Genomic DNA, 18,254 nt, shown 5'->3' on the forward strand with positions numbered 1-18,254 from the left:
ACGAATATACCCACAGTTGAGGAAAGCCTGTAAGAAAGGATCCTGCTCTGGTGACGCCGTGTTGAGTGTGGAGTTTATTTTGAAAGGACCAAATTGTGGCTCTCTGTCTGCTGAGAAAGCAGGTAGCATCCTTGGAGTTGATACTGAAGCAGTCACTGGGGTCAAAGACCCAGGCACCAACAAGATGATCTCAGTCCTTTTCTAAGCCATTGAGCGTGGTCTTATAGAGAAAGGTCATGGCATTCGCCTGCTAGAGGCTCAGATTTCAAGTGGTGGCATCATTGACCCTAAAAACAGTCACCGAATTGATTTTGATGTGGCGTACCAAAGACAGCTGACTTTGATGAAGAGATGAAACCAGATTCTGAAAGATGAAGGACGTGACACCACAAAGGGTTTCTTCGACCAAACACAGAGGACAATTTGACACATACTTGCAGCTAAAAGGGTCGTTGCAATCAATGATACGAGAAAGACAGGATACACACTAGTGCGACTGCCCCTTTACGATAAGAAAAAGATCTACTGCCAGTGATTTGCAGAAAGAAGAACTCCACAAGGAAGAGACGGGTACGATTGTTGATCCTGAAAGTAAATAACGAGATGAACTGTGCGTGAAGCTACTACGAGAACGGAAACTCATAGACTACGAAACCTTTTTGGAATTGTCTCAGCAAGAGTGCGAGTGGGAAGAAACAGTAATCACTGCCCCAGATGGCTCGACCAGTACAGCTATAATGGACAAACAAACAGGCATTCAATACGACTTGAAAGAACTGCTTACTAAGGGAGTGATTAACCAAAATGTCTTTGATAAGTATCGTTCGGGAAATCTCTCCCTTACAGAGCTTGCAGATATTATCACCAACAAGACGAAGATGCTCAGCAACCCCTTCAGCTCCTCTGTCACCTCATCATCTTTCACATCCCAGACGGCAATGAAAAGCCAGATAATTAAATCTGAAACTGTTAAAACAGTCGAGAGTATCTCCACACAACAATCCATTCAAGATCCAACCTCAACAAACACCTCCAAGCATGTTTCCAGCATGTCAGTCAAACTGACCCCACTGAATCTGAAGTTGTTAAAATGGTCGAGAGGTGTTTAAAGAGTTTGAGTAGTTTTTGACACAGTGGAGCTGGAGAAGATCAGCATATGTGACGCTCTGAAGCGAGGAATCATTGATTCCATCACAGCACAACGGCTCCTCGAGGCTCAAGCTTGCACCGGTGGGGTTGTGAGCCCTGAAAATGGTCGGCGTATGTCTATTCAGGAAGCAACTCGACTTGGTGTCCTCGATGATGACATGGCTAACAGGATAAAACCTGCCCAGAAAGCGTATATTGGTTTTGAAGATGTGAAAACCCAGCGTAAGATGTCAGCCGCGGAGGCCGTCAAAGAAAAATGGCTGCCGTACGAAGCTGGCCAGCGCTTCCTCGAATTCCAGTATTTAACCGGTACGGGCACTCTTTTTAACCGGCGGGCTTTTCGACCCAGAACATGGGCGCGCTTTGCCAGCTCGGCTGGCTGGATACGAGAGCGGCCTCAAAGGCTCCAGGATATGCGCCCCACCCCAAAGACCCTCACTGCCGCCAAGACCAAAATGAGGATATTCCTAAGAGGAGGCTTCTGGAAGGTTTGCCATGATTCTTGAAGGAGGACACGGGTGTCCGCATGCTTCCCGCCGCCACGGTTTCATCACGCGGCATCAGCAGCCCCTACAACATCTCGAATCCAGGATCTGCTTCAGGCTCTCGAACGGGGATCCAGATTTACAGGGGCAGTACGTATAGACTATGGTTGGGGCTGTGTAGGTTGATCCCGTAGGGGCAGCGTAGACTACAGTTTATCCTCTTTCAGCTCCAGATCACTGTCCTAAACAATCATTTTGTATTGGTGCAATGCTCTGTAACACAATATCCATCATAAAGTATTTTAAGATCATGTTACAAGAAAATCATTTATTATTGGAAATGTGGATGGTGTTCTAAACGAATCAGCATTTTATTTTTTTTACCACCTTGTTTGGAAAACTTAAGAAGAACCAAGAGCATTTAATGTTTCTTAAATCTATATTGAATGTATCAATACGAAACATACACTTTTGATTTTGTTTGCTTATTCACATTCTGGGTGTTAATCTGCTTTAAATTTTTATTAAACAGATATAAAATTTGTTTATAACACTAGCTCTTGGGTAAAGATTTCACGTTCCTGTTTTGTTTTTACACTAAAACTGTTGAATTGTAGTTTTTTTCTGAAAGTTTCAGTGCCTTGACTTTACCTTTGTACTAGTCTGAATTCCTCTGTGAAGTTACTTTCTAACACAGTGTCTGACATTTTTTCTTACAGTTTTATTGCTCAAATAAAGAAAGACCTCATAAAATCCATGGCTCACGTGAAGAATTATGACTACGGTGTGATTTTATGTGTGAGATTTTATATTTAGGAGTTATTTCATGCCTAAAACAAGCTAATCCAAGCTTGACATTACAATATTTACAATATTTAAAACTGAATATTAATACTTTTAATTCCATTCAGTTATTAGTGATTACTACCAAAGACCTAAGTGCATGTAGCAAAGCAGAAATAAGGATCCTGTATTATGAAGACGTGAAGTTATTTCACAAGTATTAACATTATATTATTATTTTATATTGTTTTCTGAGAATTTATTTTATTTATTTATTTTTTTATTATTTTTAATTATTTAATTATTTTTAATTTTATGTTTTATTACATTAATATATAAAATAACATTTATTTATTACTAATTATATTATTCTACAGTTTTATAATTGAGGGACAAACTAAATGGCTCTCTCATATCTCATATATCTAGATAATATATATATCCGCCCGTATATATATTAATATATATATATATATATATATATGGTGGTTTTGGGCTACCTGTTTTTTAATTGACGGGAACAAGGAATATTTTTTTATTTTTATTAAAATATTACATAACATTATTTATTTAAGCAATGATTTTTATTTGAGTAAATAAGGGATTATTTTATTTCTTATATACATTATTTATTTATTATTATTATTATTATTATTATATGAACTACCCATTTTCTTAATGAGGAACAAGGACTTTATTTTTTTATTTATTTATATTAAATATCGTTTTCATTTATTATTATTAATATCTTGTTTTTAATGATGATTAACAAAATGATGTTGATAGACTATGAATAGAAATGAATAAATAGAATGAATAAACCCAGAAAATTCCCTTTTCTGTTTGTTTCTGTAATGAAGCTTTTTTTTATTTCATGTTTTTATGGACTCAAAGCACTCAGCTGTGGACGACAGGAACTCAAGCTCACAGAGGCAGCAGCTGTGGTGTGGCTCGGTCTTTTATTAGGTTCCTTTACATGAGAATCTGCATACATCATTCAAGAGTAAACATGCTGTCCGCTTCTCTTCCTGCGCTCTCTGAGCCCATAGCAGCAGCGGAAAAGAGGAGAAACGCTAACGACTGGAAAACAGAAAATACATCAATCATTCAAAACATGAGACGTCTGCTCTTCTGTGAGTGTGTGTGTGTGTGTGGTCACCGATTGGCCAAAAATAGTTAGTTTTACACCCTCGGGTCGTTCCACACCTGTATGAATTCATATGATTTGTATGATCTGGAAAAGTGCTTAAAAGTCTCTAAAATCCCTTTAATAATAATAATAAAAAAAATGAAGGTTTGGAACAAATGAGGGTGAATAAATAAGTCAGAAATATATATATATAATATTTTTTTTTGTTTGTTTTTTGGTGAACTTTTCCTTTAATGCCCTGTCAATGTGTTCAGTATCAAAGTACGTTAAAAATATTTATAAATAATATATTAAATTAAAAACATCTCAGCACACATTATTACAGTGGTAACACTTCACAATATGCTGAAATTTGATAATTTATGAACTAACAGTGAGCATCTGTACGGCATTTTGTCAGTGTTCTTCAATAAAAATACATTATTCATGTTAATTCACAGCGCATTAAGTAATAACAAATACAACTTAATTTTTAAAAAAATATTAAATTATTAGTAAATGTTAAAATTTACATTGTAATTGTGTTATAAGGAAATATTTTAGAATTATTTTTGTTACATTTTATTATATTATCTAAAGTAATTCCTTGTTATTCATAATTTAAAAAAAAAAAAACAGTTCATGTAGTAATTGTAGTAATTAATAAAGCACTGTGCACAACATGAACAATTGTATTATTAATGTTGTAACAAATATTCCAATATTAGTTCATAGATTAATGTAAACAAATGAGACCTTACTGTAAATGTTACTGTTACTATTTCTGTATGATCACTGAATAAAATACAAAAAGAAAATGTATGTAACACTGATTATTGTGAGTCCCTTGACGGTTTTGGTTTTATTTTGGCAACGTGGTGCCCTGTAAAGTGGGCGGAGTTTAAAGGGTCACCCAAACACTCGATCACATGACCTGCCGAGCACCAATGATGCGGGCATAATGAGAAGTGGAGGAGGAGGAACAAGAACCTGGTTTGAAAACACTCAACAATCACGCTTTAACACATTATTGCTCTGATCTGTCACTCAACCGCAGCGTGAGCCCGTCAAGATCGCCTTCTGTGATTGGTCAGCAGTGTGGGCGTGGCAAACATTGCTTTTATGTTATTGGTTAAAGATGTTCTTGGGTTTTATGACTTAAAGCAGCACAAACAGCCAACATCATGGGTTTGATTCCCAGGGAATAAATGAACTGGTAAAAAAAAATTAATAAACACAAAAAATTTCCAATGCAATGGATAAAAGTGTCTGGCAGATGCATACAAGTTTAAATTAAGCAGGAAATGTTGAATCAAAGGAGTAGTTTCAACCAAAAACCGAACATTTGCTGAACATTTACTCCCTCAGAGCACTCGAGATTAGGATGAGGTTGTTTCTTCATCAGATTGTGAGAAATTGCCATCACATTGCTCACTGCAGTGAATGGGTGCGTCGCGCAGAAACGGCTGATAAAAACATCACAATAATCCAACAGCACTCCAGTTCACATCCATTAATAAACACGTCCTCCAAGTGAAACAGTCCATCCATTATTTGTTAGAGCTGTTTAAACGGTGCTTGATCTGTGCAGATTCTCTCCTGATTCACACCCAGAACACTTTTTTCACTGGAGGGAAGTGTTATTATGGATGTATAGACTCAATATTTGAGTACAAAAGTCTTAATGCTGGAGTTGTTTCAAGCTTTTGTCTTCTCCTAGATGTTAACTGAAGGACTGGAGTTTCGTGTGTTTATTACTTGTGATGTTTTTATCAGCTGTTTGGACTCTCAATCGGACGGCACCCATTCACTTGCAGTGAGCAAGTGATGCAATTCTCCAAAATCTGATGAAGAAAACAAACTAATCCTGATTTTGGATGACCTGAGGGTGAGGAAATGTTCAGCAAATGTTCAAACTTTTGGCTGAACTTGTCCTTTAAAGATTTTAGTGTGTAAAAGAATGTGGCTTGCACTCGTTTAGAAAAAGTATTTTCCCTTGTCTTCTCCATTTTTGAAAACTATACAAGGAATGGAATAATTTCATCACACGTTACCAAGTATGGAAAATCCAAACTACATCGTCTGCTGCATTAATAAAAAACAATTTCCGGGAAAAAACAACAAAAAAAAAACACAACAAGAGAAAATTCATGGCGAAGAAAGAGCAAGTAACATATCAGTTTTTGTCAAAATATACAGGAAATATTCCGCACACAGACAGATCAGTGGGCTCGTCCGTGTCGCACGCGCAGCTGGATGTGTGAGAGTCCAAGAAAGATCTGCGTGCGAATTTCCTGATCAAAGCGGAGCGCAGCGAGAGGTCTGTTCAGTGTCCATTTAAAGAAGAACGGCTCCCAAACGAGAGACAGGAGTTCACTGACTGGGACTGTTAGCGGCACTACGGCCGAGTGAAACCTGCCCAGACACACAAGACCGCTTCAGAATGACCAATACTAGCTTCACGGGACTACTAATATGACAGGATGGCCATCCACAATGCAAGGTGCTTGAACATTTAATTCCAATCCGACAGAAATCAGAGCTGCACTTTTAAAAGAATTACACCAAGAGTGAAGCCACTATTTACATTTAGTAATAAGTAGTAATGTAGTGTTTCCAAACAGACTGAGACCATGTATATAAATGTGTCTTTTTGTGATGTGATTTTAAATGTTTATAAAATATTAAATACTTTATTACATAACATTTTCATATATATATATATAATATAGATAGATATACTATGATATAATATATCTAGAGTATATTATATATAATATAATATATATATATATATGTTTATGGTAATTTTTTTTTTGTTGAAAGCATGCTATGTTCCACAAGGATGTGCATTATTGATTAAACAAAAAAAAAACGGTAAAAATTGTGAAAATATTTTTACTATTTTATAAACACCGCTGTTTTTCTATGTGAATCTCTTGTAAAAGTGTAATTTATTTCTGTGATGGCAGCGCTGTATTTTCACCATTCATTTACTCCAGTCTCTCAGTTTCACATGATCTTCAGAAATCATTCTAATATGATGATTTGCTGCGTCGAGAACACATTTGCTGATTATTATCAATGGTTGAAAACCAGTTTGGTGTCTGCACAATATTTTTGTTGGAAAATGTGAAACATTTATTTTCAGGATTCGTTTGATGAATAAAAAGTGGAAAAGAACAACCGCATTTATTTGAAAGAGCGCAAAGGCATTTCGCAATATTGCAAATGCATCTCTGCGAAAGAATAATGTATTAAAGATAAAGCCTCGTATTATAGAAATATCAATAAAAAATAAATATAAAAACATGAATTATAAAATTACTATAAAAATATTACTGCCATAATAATAATATTGTAATGTTAAAATTAAACAAGTGTAGTTTTTTTGCTATTATATATATTATATATATATATCCTAATATATATATATATATATGTATATTATAGTAGATATAATATAATTGATTTATAGTTAGAAAATACATGAAAAATACAAGGTGTTCTTTTGAAAGTTAACACATATACATAACAGAAATTAAAATACATAGTAGCTTCTTTCTATATATTTGTATTTAATTAAAAATGTGCCATATTTGCAAAAAAAATACAAAATAAAAATAAAAAATTGGCTGGAACTGGACAAAAAATGGTTGTTAAAAAAAAAATGAGAAAAAAAAAAGTATAAAAAATAAAATCAAGTTACTCAAGTTCTCAAAGTGAATAATGCCTGTATTATCAGTATTAGGAATCGGCTAATAATACTGAATTGGATTATTTGACATTAATGATAAAAGCAACTTGTTCCTAACAGGAAGCGTGTGTGAGGTGTGTTTTGTGTGTTTGGGTGCACCCTGGTTAGATTGTCGACTGGAGCTAGTGCCACTCCATCTCTGAGCTTTTGAAACTCGTTGAGTGTCTTTGCGTATGGCAGCCTGAGAGGAGACAACAAATCATCACCGAACTCCAAAGCCATGAAAATCAGGCCGTGCAGCACCTCAGGAAATACATCATCTGATGTTTTAACTCCGCAAGAAATCAGATTTCCTACCTGTACCCTGCTCTGTGGTTTTCTAGTAAGAAAATTAGAAGCATTTTATTTAAGAAAACATTGTTTTCACGGAAAATCTCTCCTGAATGGATTTGTTCTAGGGCTGAAAGTTTTTACAAAAAAAAAACAAAAAAAAAAAACTTTTACCAGATGAATTTTTGCTTATTTCTTTGTGCTTATTTGCAAAAACTTTAAAAAATAAAAAAAAAAAAAATCACATTGTGGTAATATAACAACATCTATTCTTATGATTTTTATTATTAACACAAAACTATTCACAAGATAAGAAAATTAATCACTACAGAAAATAATAATATTTATACCTGTTAAAATAAAAAAAATGAGCATCTCTAAAAAATTAGGATATGGATATAAAATATGTATAAAATTTTAAGTCGTAAAATGTGGTATATATAAGGTTGTTGAAATAAAAAAGATTACTGAAGTATGTTTTACATAAGAAAATACTTTTTCAGTTGTTTGTTTTTAATGTTCAGTTTTAGTTTTAATTCAATGTGTTTTGGACATTTCTTTCTAAATATGTGTGCAAATTATTCAATTTATGATCAATTTCTTTCACGTATATATATATTATATATAAAAAAAATTTCCTTGTAGTTTCGAATCAAAATAAATGACAGCCTTGATGACCAGAAGACACTCTGGTGGAAAAAAAAACATGGAAGAAAATCAGTCTGATACCCAAACATTTGACCGGTTGTGTGTGTGTGTGTGTGTATATATATATCTATATATATATATATATATATATAATATATATATATACACATGTTGTTCACAGAGTGTCTTCTGGTCATCAAGGCTTCATTTATTTGATCGAAAATACAAGAAAAAAATTTTATATTGTAAATATTATTATGATGTAAAATAACATTTTGTCTTATTTTAATAGTCATTGCAAAATTTAATTTATTCCAGTGATGCAAAGCTTTATTTTTTTGTTATTTTTTTTACTTAGCATCATCACAATAATAAATCAGCATATTTTTTTTAGATGGGATTTTTCTGAAGATTCATGTGACATTTATCATTTTTACTTGAGGAATGGTTTGATGGAAAATTCAGCTTTGCATCACAGAAATAAATTATATTTTAACGGATATTAAAATAAAAAACCATTGTTTTATATCGTAACTAACATTGTTGCAAGATTACCTGTTTTTTTTTCTGTATTTTTGATCAAATAAACTGCGCCTTGATGAGCAGACAGAAGACTTCTTTTGATTTGCAAAAAAAAAAAACAAAAAAAAAAAAACAAAAAACTTTTGACTTTTGAAGTGCTTTCTTTAATGTGATCATTCTACTACTAACTAATATAAACGTTTATGCCTTATCTTTTTTTAAAAAGTGAAAGCATTCAAGCTCTTATTGGACAGAAGAAGCTCAGGCGTGATGCGAGATGGAACCTTATCAGCAGCAGTCCGAGTATGGGTCCAGGGTCTTGTCCGCGCGCCGGTCGTAGTCTCTGAGCTCTGCCACCTCCACCGTAATCACATGAAGCGGTCATGCAGAATCTTGGCCTCTCTGAGGCTCCTCCACGGTGGGCCTATGTACCAGCTGAACACACACACAGAGAAACACAACTCCTGAAGACGTTGCGTAACTCCAAATCGAATGTGTGCCGTGACCCAGAAGAGTGGTCTTGCTCGAAGGAACACAGTTTGGGGGCAGATCTTCGGGCTCTCACCTTCCTGGAGAGCCGCTTCTTGAGCTCGCGCTGCTCATCCAGCTCCTCACCTGCTCGTTCCGCGCTGAGCGATTGAGAAGAATCAGACACTCAAACATCATGCTTTCCTCAAGGACACTCATTAACTGCGGCTCAGTGTGAGGACAGTACGTTTGAGGGACCTTGTTCCTTGCTGCTCCAGCTCTTCTGCAGCTGCCACTGCGCCTCTGCGCTCAGACGACTGGGGAGGACAGAACGCTGGAAAAGCATTAAAAACACCCTCTTGTCGCATGCGAATCCTTTCCTAACCTTTCAAACTTATCCGCCACTCTGTGTGTTCTTCGTTACGAGTTTCCTGCTTCATTATCCTCCGTCAATCCATATTACCCTTTCCTTCCACACTGTTATATTTTTTATTATTGCTCAATTTAGTTTTATGCAATGAAGTGGAAACATTTTCAAGGGGGGGAACGTCTGGAATAAAATTTTTTAATGCACTTTTTCTTTTAAAGATATACAAGAAATCAAAGGATATGACCAAGGCAAAGTTTAAAAACAATATTAGAAATTGCCATATATTAACCAGAGAAAAAATACAAAAAAATGTAAAAAAACTGAATTCATAATTAACCATTTTTTAAAACAGCTTATAATGCCACTACGCATTAAAAATACTCTTTTTTATGTTTTCCAACACAATATAAATGACATGCATTGATTATTGGAATCTAAACAAGTGATTATAAAAAACGTTCTAATGATTCATATCTGAAACATTTCGTTTCACTGAAACATTTTTTTTAATAAAGAATCAGACTCAAATGCACTGTGCAAACCACTGTAGACTTTGTCTAAATATACATTATACATTGAATGCAACAATTTACAAGAAATCACTTTATTTATAAAACTACTTTAATTGAACTAAGTATTGCATCAATTTCATATTCCATAATATGGCTTTTTTCGGGTATTCAGTGAATTTGTTCGTATGGACAGGATTTTTTGCGTGTGACACTCATTATGCGTTTGGCGATATTGAAAAAAAAACAAACAAAACATCTAAAATAAATAAACTGCAAGGAGTCCAAATCTTGAGTGTATGGAAATAATCATTAAGATATCGCCTGTGTCCCTAACGTGCAATCTCCCAATTCATCTTACTTCCTAAATTAAATGAAAAAAAAAAAAACATAGATGCTTATAATACGTGTATCTGGCAACACGACTGAGGCTGAGCTTATGCGTCCTCAATCACAACTCGCCAAGAGATGAGGACATGTAACCTTTTCACGATGATAATATTTATTTATTTATTCATTTATTTAATTATTTTTTTAAACCCACATAGCTTGCTGAAATACTTCTGCCTCAGCCATGCTGATCAGGACCTGACCCTGTAGACCCTGATCGCCCTGACCTGCCTGTGTGCGTGGCAGGCTTGTATGTGTGTGCGTGTCAGGTGGTGAATGTGTGTGAGCACGCGAGCGCGTGAATGTGAGTGTGGTGTGCACGCGTGTGCACGCGACGCAGTGTGTGTGTGCGAGTGTGTGAGTGAGTGTGTGTGCACGTGTGTGTGTGTGTGTGTGTGTCTCCTCACCGGGTGAGTTTGGTGCCGATCTGCTGTCTGGACTCCAGCCGCTCCTGGTCACTCATCATGGGGCTAAGATGTTTTTATCCTCCAGTTCTCTCTCTTTGACGGACGATTGCTCAGTTTGATCGCCAGCGAATCTTTCCGGCAGGATCCTTAAAGCGAGAGTGTACCTGCGCGCACAAGAAACACACACACACACACACACACACACACACAGTAGGAGTTCACGTTAACACACACTCTCACACACAAACACACATCACATGCCAGTATTTCCCACCAGATATCTTACTTGTAAACAGCGCATCGTCCATCATCCTCCTCATCCTCGTCTTCTTCCTCGTGCATGCTGAAGGTGTGTGTGATGAGTGTGTGTGTTGTTGGAGTGTGTTGTGTGTTATTGGCGGAGTTTGGTGCATTGAATCTCTGTTCTCCTTCTCCTCTTCGTCTCCATCAGGACAGATGGCACCGCCTGCAAGTACAGAGCTACACACACACACACACACACACATCGAGTTATTTTAGTATTACTTATAGTATAATCTATTATACGATTAAATACGATTAAAGATTTATACATTTTCTAAATTAGCTTTTCTGTTTTTTTTGTTTTCAGTTTCATTTTAAATTTTAATTTTAGCTAAAATTTTAATATTTATGTGTTTTGAATTTTTTAATGTACCTATTACGATTTCAGTTATTCCTTTTCAATTTTAGTTTTTCTTTTATCTGGTGGTGTGTTTGTAAATGGTGTGTGTTGGGTGGAGGGGTTCGGTGTATGTGTGTTTCGAATCTTGGGACTTACCTTAAAACAAAGTAAACGTGACATGTGTTGGAGGTAAAATTTTGAAAATGGTTGAAAGAAACACTCTGACTTTTTAAAAGTAATGTTTTGTGAGGTTTTGCAGTGGAATTCAAGTCATATGGAAACCACCTTGGGACAATGAATGGTCATGTGTGAGTGTGTAAACGGTAGATGAAAAATGTTTTTGTGTAAATTTGAGGTTTTTGCCCCTGGAAAACACCAATGTTTATAAGGTAAAAAGAACTTTTTATGCGTGGGTGGTTCTGGATTTTTTGCGACCAGGTTTTATGAAAAAAAAAGGAACAAAATAGATGTGGCATTTGGGTGCGTGACTTTTTGGGCGTGTTGCTAATGGTGAGGTGTTTTAAAAAAACACCCTGTTTTGTTGTTTTTTTTGTTGGGTTTTTTAAATCAAAAATAATTTTGTTTTTTTTTTGTTGTGGTTTGGGTGGGGGGTGTGTGTTTTTTTTTGTTTTTTTTTGTTGGATGTTGGGGCCCCCCTGTTTTTGTTTTGTTGTGGGAAAAGGCCCCCTGGGGGCGGTGGGTGGGGGTTGAGAAAAAAAAAAGAAGAAAAAGGCTCCCTTGTTTTTTTTTAATCCCAAACAACTAAGTTGTTTGGTTGTTGTGTTTTGTGTTTGACTCTTTGTTGTTGGTTGTTTGCCGCCAGGGCCCCCCTGGGGTGGGTTGGTTTGTTTTGGTGTGCCCGCCCCCTTTTTGGGTTTTTGTTGGTTTTGGGCCCTTTGGGAAAAAAAAAAAAACCCCCACCATTTTTTGTGACCCCCTTTGGGTTTTGTGTTGGTTGGGTTTTTGTTTTTTTTTGGGGGTGTTTAAAAACCCCCCAATTTTTTTTTTTTTTTTTTTTGGTGTGGGGGGTGGGTTTGTGGTATTTCTGTATGTTGTGTGTTGTTTCCCACCCTTGTGTGGTTGTTCTTTAATTTTTTAGTTAACCCCCCTTTTTTAAAAAAGCCCCTTTTGGGCCTTTTTTTTTTGGGAACAAACCAGGTTTTTCCCCCCCCCCACCCCCCCCCCCCCCCTTTGTGTGGGGGGTTTTTTTTTTTTTTTTTTTGTTCGGTTTTTTGTTGTTGTTTTTTTGTGGGTTTTTTGTGTTGGGGGGGGGTTGGGTGCTTTTTTTGTAATGTTTTTTTTGGTTTTTGGTTTTGTTTGTTGGTTTTTTTGTTTGTTGGTGTTTTTGTTTGGTTTTTGTGTTTTTTTGTTTTTCCTGTTTTAAAATTTGGTTTTTTTTAAAAAAAACAAAAAAATGGTTTAATTAAAGTTTTTTGGGGGGGGGGTGTGTGGGGTTTTGGGTTGGTGGGTGTTTTTTTTTTAAAAAAAACACAAAGAATTGTTTTTTTAATAAAATTTTTTTGAAAATAAGTTTGGGGGGTGCGGGGTGGTTGGGGGGAACAGGAGTTTGTTTTTAATTAAAAAAAAAACCGAAAAAGGGGGTTTTGTGTTTTTTTTTTTTTGTCCCAACCAAAAAATTGTTTTTTTGTGTTTTTTGTTTGTTTTTTTGTTTTTCAACACATTTGTTTTTGTTGGTTTTTGTTGTTTTTTTTTTTTATTGTGTGTGGGGCGGGTTTTTTTTTTTGGGGCCCCCACCCCCCAAAAAACAAACAAAATCCTTTTTTTAAACAAAATTGGAGGTGTTATTTTTTTTTGGGTTTTTTTTTTTTTTGTTTTTGTGTGTGCTTTTGTGTTGTGTTTTTTGGTTGGTTTTGTTAGGTTTTGTGGTTTTTTTTTTTTGTTTTTTTTTGGTGTCTTGTTGTGTTTGGGGGTTTTTTTTTTGTGTTGGTTTTTTTGTTTTTTTGTTTGTTTTTTTGGTTTGTGGGTTTTTTTGGTTTTTTTTGGGGGTGGTGTTTTGTTCTTTTTTGTTGGTTGTTCGTTTGGACTCACAGCCGCTGTGGTTGTTGGTGGTGGTGTTTGGTGTGGTTTGGGGTTTTGTTGTGGTGTTTGTGGGGGGTTTGCTGTGTTTGTTGTGTGGGGGGTTTTTGCGTGAGGGTCCTTTGGGGTGTGTTTTGGGTTGCGGTGTGGTACACACACACCACACAAAACACACACACAGTGTGTTGTTTTTGGTGTGCACACACTGTGTTGTTGTGGTGTTTGTGTTTTTTTGTGTGTGTGTTTTGTGTTGTTGTTTGGTTGTTGGTTGCGGTTTGGTGTGTGTCTGGGGGTGTCGTTTTTGTTGTGTTTTTGTGTGGGTTTGTGTTTTGTGTGGGGTTGTTTTTTGAGTGTGTTTTGTGTTGTTTTGTGTGTTTGGTGCATTGAATGTCTGGTCCCCTTCTATTGGGTTGTGTCCATTTGGACAGAGGGTGGGGGTGGTTGTACAGTGTTGCGTGTTTGGTTGACACCATTTGGTTTTTGGTGTGTTACTTGTTGCTGGGGTGTGTTGTACGATTAACTACGATGAAAGGTTAACAGTTTCTTTGTTGGGGTTGTTTTGTTTGGTGGTCATTTGTTGTGTTAATGTTTTGTTTGCTGTGGTGTGGGTGGTGTGGTTGTGTGTGGGTAATTTGTTTGTGTTTTGGGGTTTGGTTGTGTGTGGGTTGTGTTTGTTGTGGTTGTGGTTTTGGTGTGTGGTTGGTTTGGTGTTGGTTGAGGTTTGGGGGTTGTTGTGTGGTTGTTGTGTGGGTGTGTTTGTAGGGTGGTAGGTTTGTTGTTGGTGGTTGTGTGGTTTGCATGTGTTCTAGTGGGGTGTTGTTTTGTGGTGGTGTTGTTGTGTCTTTGGTGTGGGTGTGTGGGTGTGGGTGGGTGTGTTTGTGGGTGTATGGTGTTTTGTTGGTGTGTGATTTGTTTGGATTTGATCTTTTGTGTTGTGAGTGGCGTGGGTTGTGTGGATGTTTGTTTTTTTTTAGTGGATGTGTGTGTGTGGGATGTGAACATGTGTGAGTGTTGTGTGTGCGTGTGGCACATGTTGTGTGTGTGTGCGTGTGCTACCGTCTCGAGTCATCTGCCAGGTCGAGCGCGAGGGGGTTTTATGAGTACTCTATGATGCGGATGGTGTGGGTTTGCACGTGACAGGTGGAGTTACTGCTGCGGGTTGAAGGGTCGTCGAGCGCCGTGTTGTGTGCGGGTTGTGCGTTGCAGAGCCATGGGAGGCAGCATTGAGGGGAATGAGGGACGTCGGGCTCACATATCATCACTGTCTTGGAGGCGAGGGGCTGGCGGACAGTGAGCACAGCGTATATGAAGAACAGCAGAGACAGGTTTGTGCTGCGCGGTGGTTTTGCATCGTGAGCGTGGAGGAAGAGGCGCAGGCTGTCACTGTCAGATGGTTGGAGTATTCTGCTGTATGGCTTCGGCGGTAAGGCAGGAGGGCTGTTTCAGTGACGACGGCTCATGTGAGCGATGTTGGCAGCACTTCGCTATGGCCAACGCATGGCTTCACAGAGGGCGGGGCTTGAGATGGCTCTTGGGGACGAGATCGAGAGACACGACACAGTTTCACAGAAACTGGAACCTACTGAGAGAACGACATGGAGCACACAATAGCGAACAACCTTCATTTCAGCTTTCCAAACATACAAATTATAACACATGATATTTTTAGAAAATTAAATATTTATAAATATACTTGTGATAATTTTAGGGATGTGACGATTTAACGGGAGCCGGTTGGAAAATCGATAGAAACATGGAGATTCAAATCGGTTGAGATGTTAAACAACTCAGGATTCAGTTAGGGTTAGGAGTTATATGAATGTAGTCTGAGGGGAACTACTGTCTTTAGAAAGTTTAGATGGATTTTTTTTTCATCTGCCTCGGTATTAGGCATATTAAAGGTACTAAGTGCAGCGCTGCTGTGTTTACAGTGGTCAACCAAGGAAACGCTTTAAGCTCCACTTGCTGCGGTGTTCATAAGTGCTTTGTTTACGCGGTAACCAAGGAAACGCTTAAGCTCCACCTGATGCGGTGTTAATAAGTGCTTTGTACAGCGGTAATAACCAAGGAAACGCGTTTAAGCTACACCTGCTGATGTGTTCAAAGTGCTTTGTTTCAGCGGTAACCAAGGAGAAACGCTTTAAGTCCACATGCTGCGGTGTTAATAAGTGCTGTACAGCGGTAACCAAGGAAACGCTTAAGCTCCACCTGCTGCGGTTGTTCATAAGTGCTTTCGTTACAGGGTAACAAGGAAACGCTTTAAGCTCCACGCTGGCAGACGAGTGAATCGGGGTCTCGTTCAGCTCGTCTGCGTGTTCGTTCATGCAGTATTTTTATGTATAGTTTCACAAAATGACGTCAAATCATTCTGTTTTTGCTTCAAAATTTAGAAATCATACAAATCTAATTTAGATCTAAAAATTGTCATGTTGAATGTATGCAGATCTTTGTTTGGATCCTGATTAAAATGCAGTGGTGCATCTATTTTAAATGTAAAGAAAGAGCACAGACAAAAGCCTTATTTTGTTTATATGAAGAGATTCTGTTATTGTGTTCTTTTATTTGATTTGGGGCTTGTTTAAAATTTTAATTTAGTTTTGTTATTTACAGTTAACTCATTTAGCATCCAACGTTGGACTTACAAATGCAGGACAATAGAAGCACATCCAAAACCCACACAAAACAGCAAAGAACATGCAAGTGCTATGCTAGTGTATTATTATAGTGTTCTATTTCCAGTTTCACCAAAGGAAAACGTGGCAAGAAACGTGTACCAGCAATAATAAAAGGACACATTTAATTTATAAATTTGTCTTTAATCTCATTTTGTTAAAAACAAATTGCAATGATTTATTGTGATTCATTGGAACACTACAGTGTTAGTCTGTATTAAATGACTGTTTGGATCACTCACTTGTCTGTGGCAGCGTCGCTCTTACTATGCCGAAGAGGTGGTAGTTACTTCAGAAAACAGAGAGAATATGCTGTAACTTTTCCGTTTGTTAAGCTGATGGAATACACAGGGACAGCGTTGACAATTTTTCTGCCTTCCTGACTTTCTATGTGGTGTTGATATGTGCGTTATGCGTGAGCTTGTGTGTTGTAGCAGGAAAAGACACATTAGAGCAGAGCGGAGTTAACTACCTTGCACAGGTAAACTGTTCTTTTTAAAACATGGAATGCAGCCAATCAGATTGAGTTATCCAACATGCTACAAAACAACACATGGCTGAGATATCACCTCCCGCACTCGATAGAACCTTCACCTTCTTTAAGGATTTGAGTGATCCAACATATCCGTCATCGATGTGTAACACACGTGAATTCTTGATCAAATGCTTGTTACTATTATGGGCTGTTGGTATTAATTGTGCTCATTGATGGAGCGACTGAAAAACAACGACTTGCAAAAAAAATCCACTGCTCACATACTCATACATACACAGACAAATTTTCGGAAACTATTTTTAAAAATAAGAATGATTTCTGAAGATCTGTGACACTGAAGACTGGAGTAATGATGCCTGACAAACTACAGAGCACATCACAGCAAATTAAATTACAGTTTAACAGAGATTCACATAGAAAACATTTTTAAACTGTAATACTAGTTCCAAAATTTACAAGGTTTTTACTGTATTTTTAGTGTGCGTGTTATATATATAATATATTTTTTTTTATATATATATATATAGATATACTACGGGTAAAAATTGTATACTTGTTTTTGAAAGAAGTCTCTTCTGCTCAAAAAAGGCTGCATTTATTGGATCAATAATGCTGAAAAAAAGTGAAGTGACATTATGAAAAATGTAAAATATCTGTTTTCTATGTCGAATAGATTAAAAACTGTAATTTAGTTTATGATGTGCAGCAGCTGTATTTTCCGCATCATTACTACCAGTCTCCAGTGTCACAGATCTTCAGAAATCATTCTACATATGATGAATTACCTGATCAAGAAAACATCTTCGTAATATCAAGTTGCCAAAACAGGTGTGCTGCACAATATTTTTGTGGAAACACTGTTCAGGATTCAAAGATGATGAATAGAAAGCTTCACAAAGAACAGCAATTTATTTGATAAATAGGAAATCTTTTGTAACGTTTATAAATATTTTTACCGGTTCACTGGTGATAAATTTTAGCGCATCCTGAGAATAAAAAGATAAATGTTCGTTCCCAAAGACAAAGATAAGGACGCCAATAAACAACACACATATGAATATATAAAATAATTAATTAATATATAACAGACTAAATATAAAAAATTGTCTTAATATATAAATATATAATTATTATATATATATATATATTTATAATTAAACTCATGAAAGAGGTAGTGGTGGTATGTTGTGATTGTTGACACTTCAGCTCTCATAAACTCAATTCATCCTCGGTAAGTTCACAGTGTATCTAGAACTACTTACTAATTAAAATATCTGTGAACCGCAAAACGACTCACTAATGACCTTTCACCATGCATTTGTCAACTCTCTATTTTTTAATGTTTATACCATCCATTCTTCCTTCATGTTTTGCAATTTCTCTACACGTATTTAGACTTTGGATATGTTTGGTTTCCATATTCTTTCGGTGTGAACATCTAGTTTTTATTTTTATTATTGTTTGTTTTCCATATCTTGTTTGGAACAGAATTCTTTGTGTGTGCTTCTCGTAAAGGTTA

General features: G+C 36.5%; 1 pseudogene; it reads left to right on the plus strand.

The window, feature by feature from the left end:
- The window catches only part of LOC109093742, a 30,093-nt pseudogene extending 28,265 nt beyond the window's left edge, over positions 1-1,828 (plus strand).
- Positions 1,829-18,254: the final 16,426 nt, after the last annotated feature.

This window comes from Cyprinus carpio, chromosome A20, assembly GCF_018340385.1.
Source record: "Cyprinus carpio isolate SPL01 chromosome A20, ASM1834038v1, whole genome shotgun sequence".
In the NCBI taxonomy this organism is placed as follows: Eukaryota; Metazoa; Chordata; class Actinopteri; order Cypriniformes; family Cyprinidae; genus Cyprinus; species Cyprinus carpio.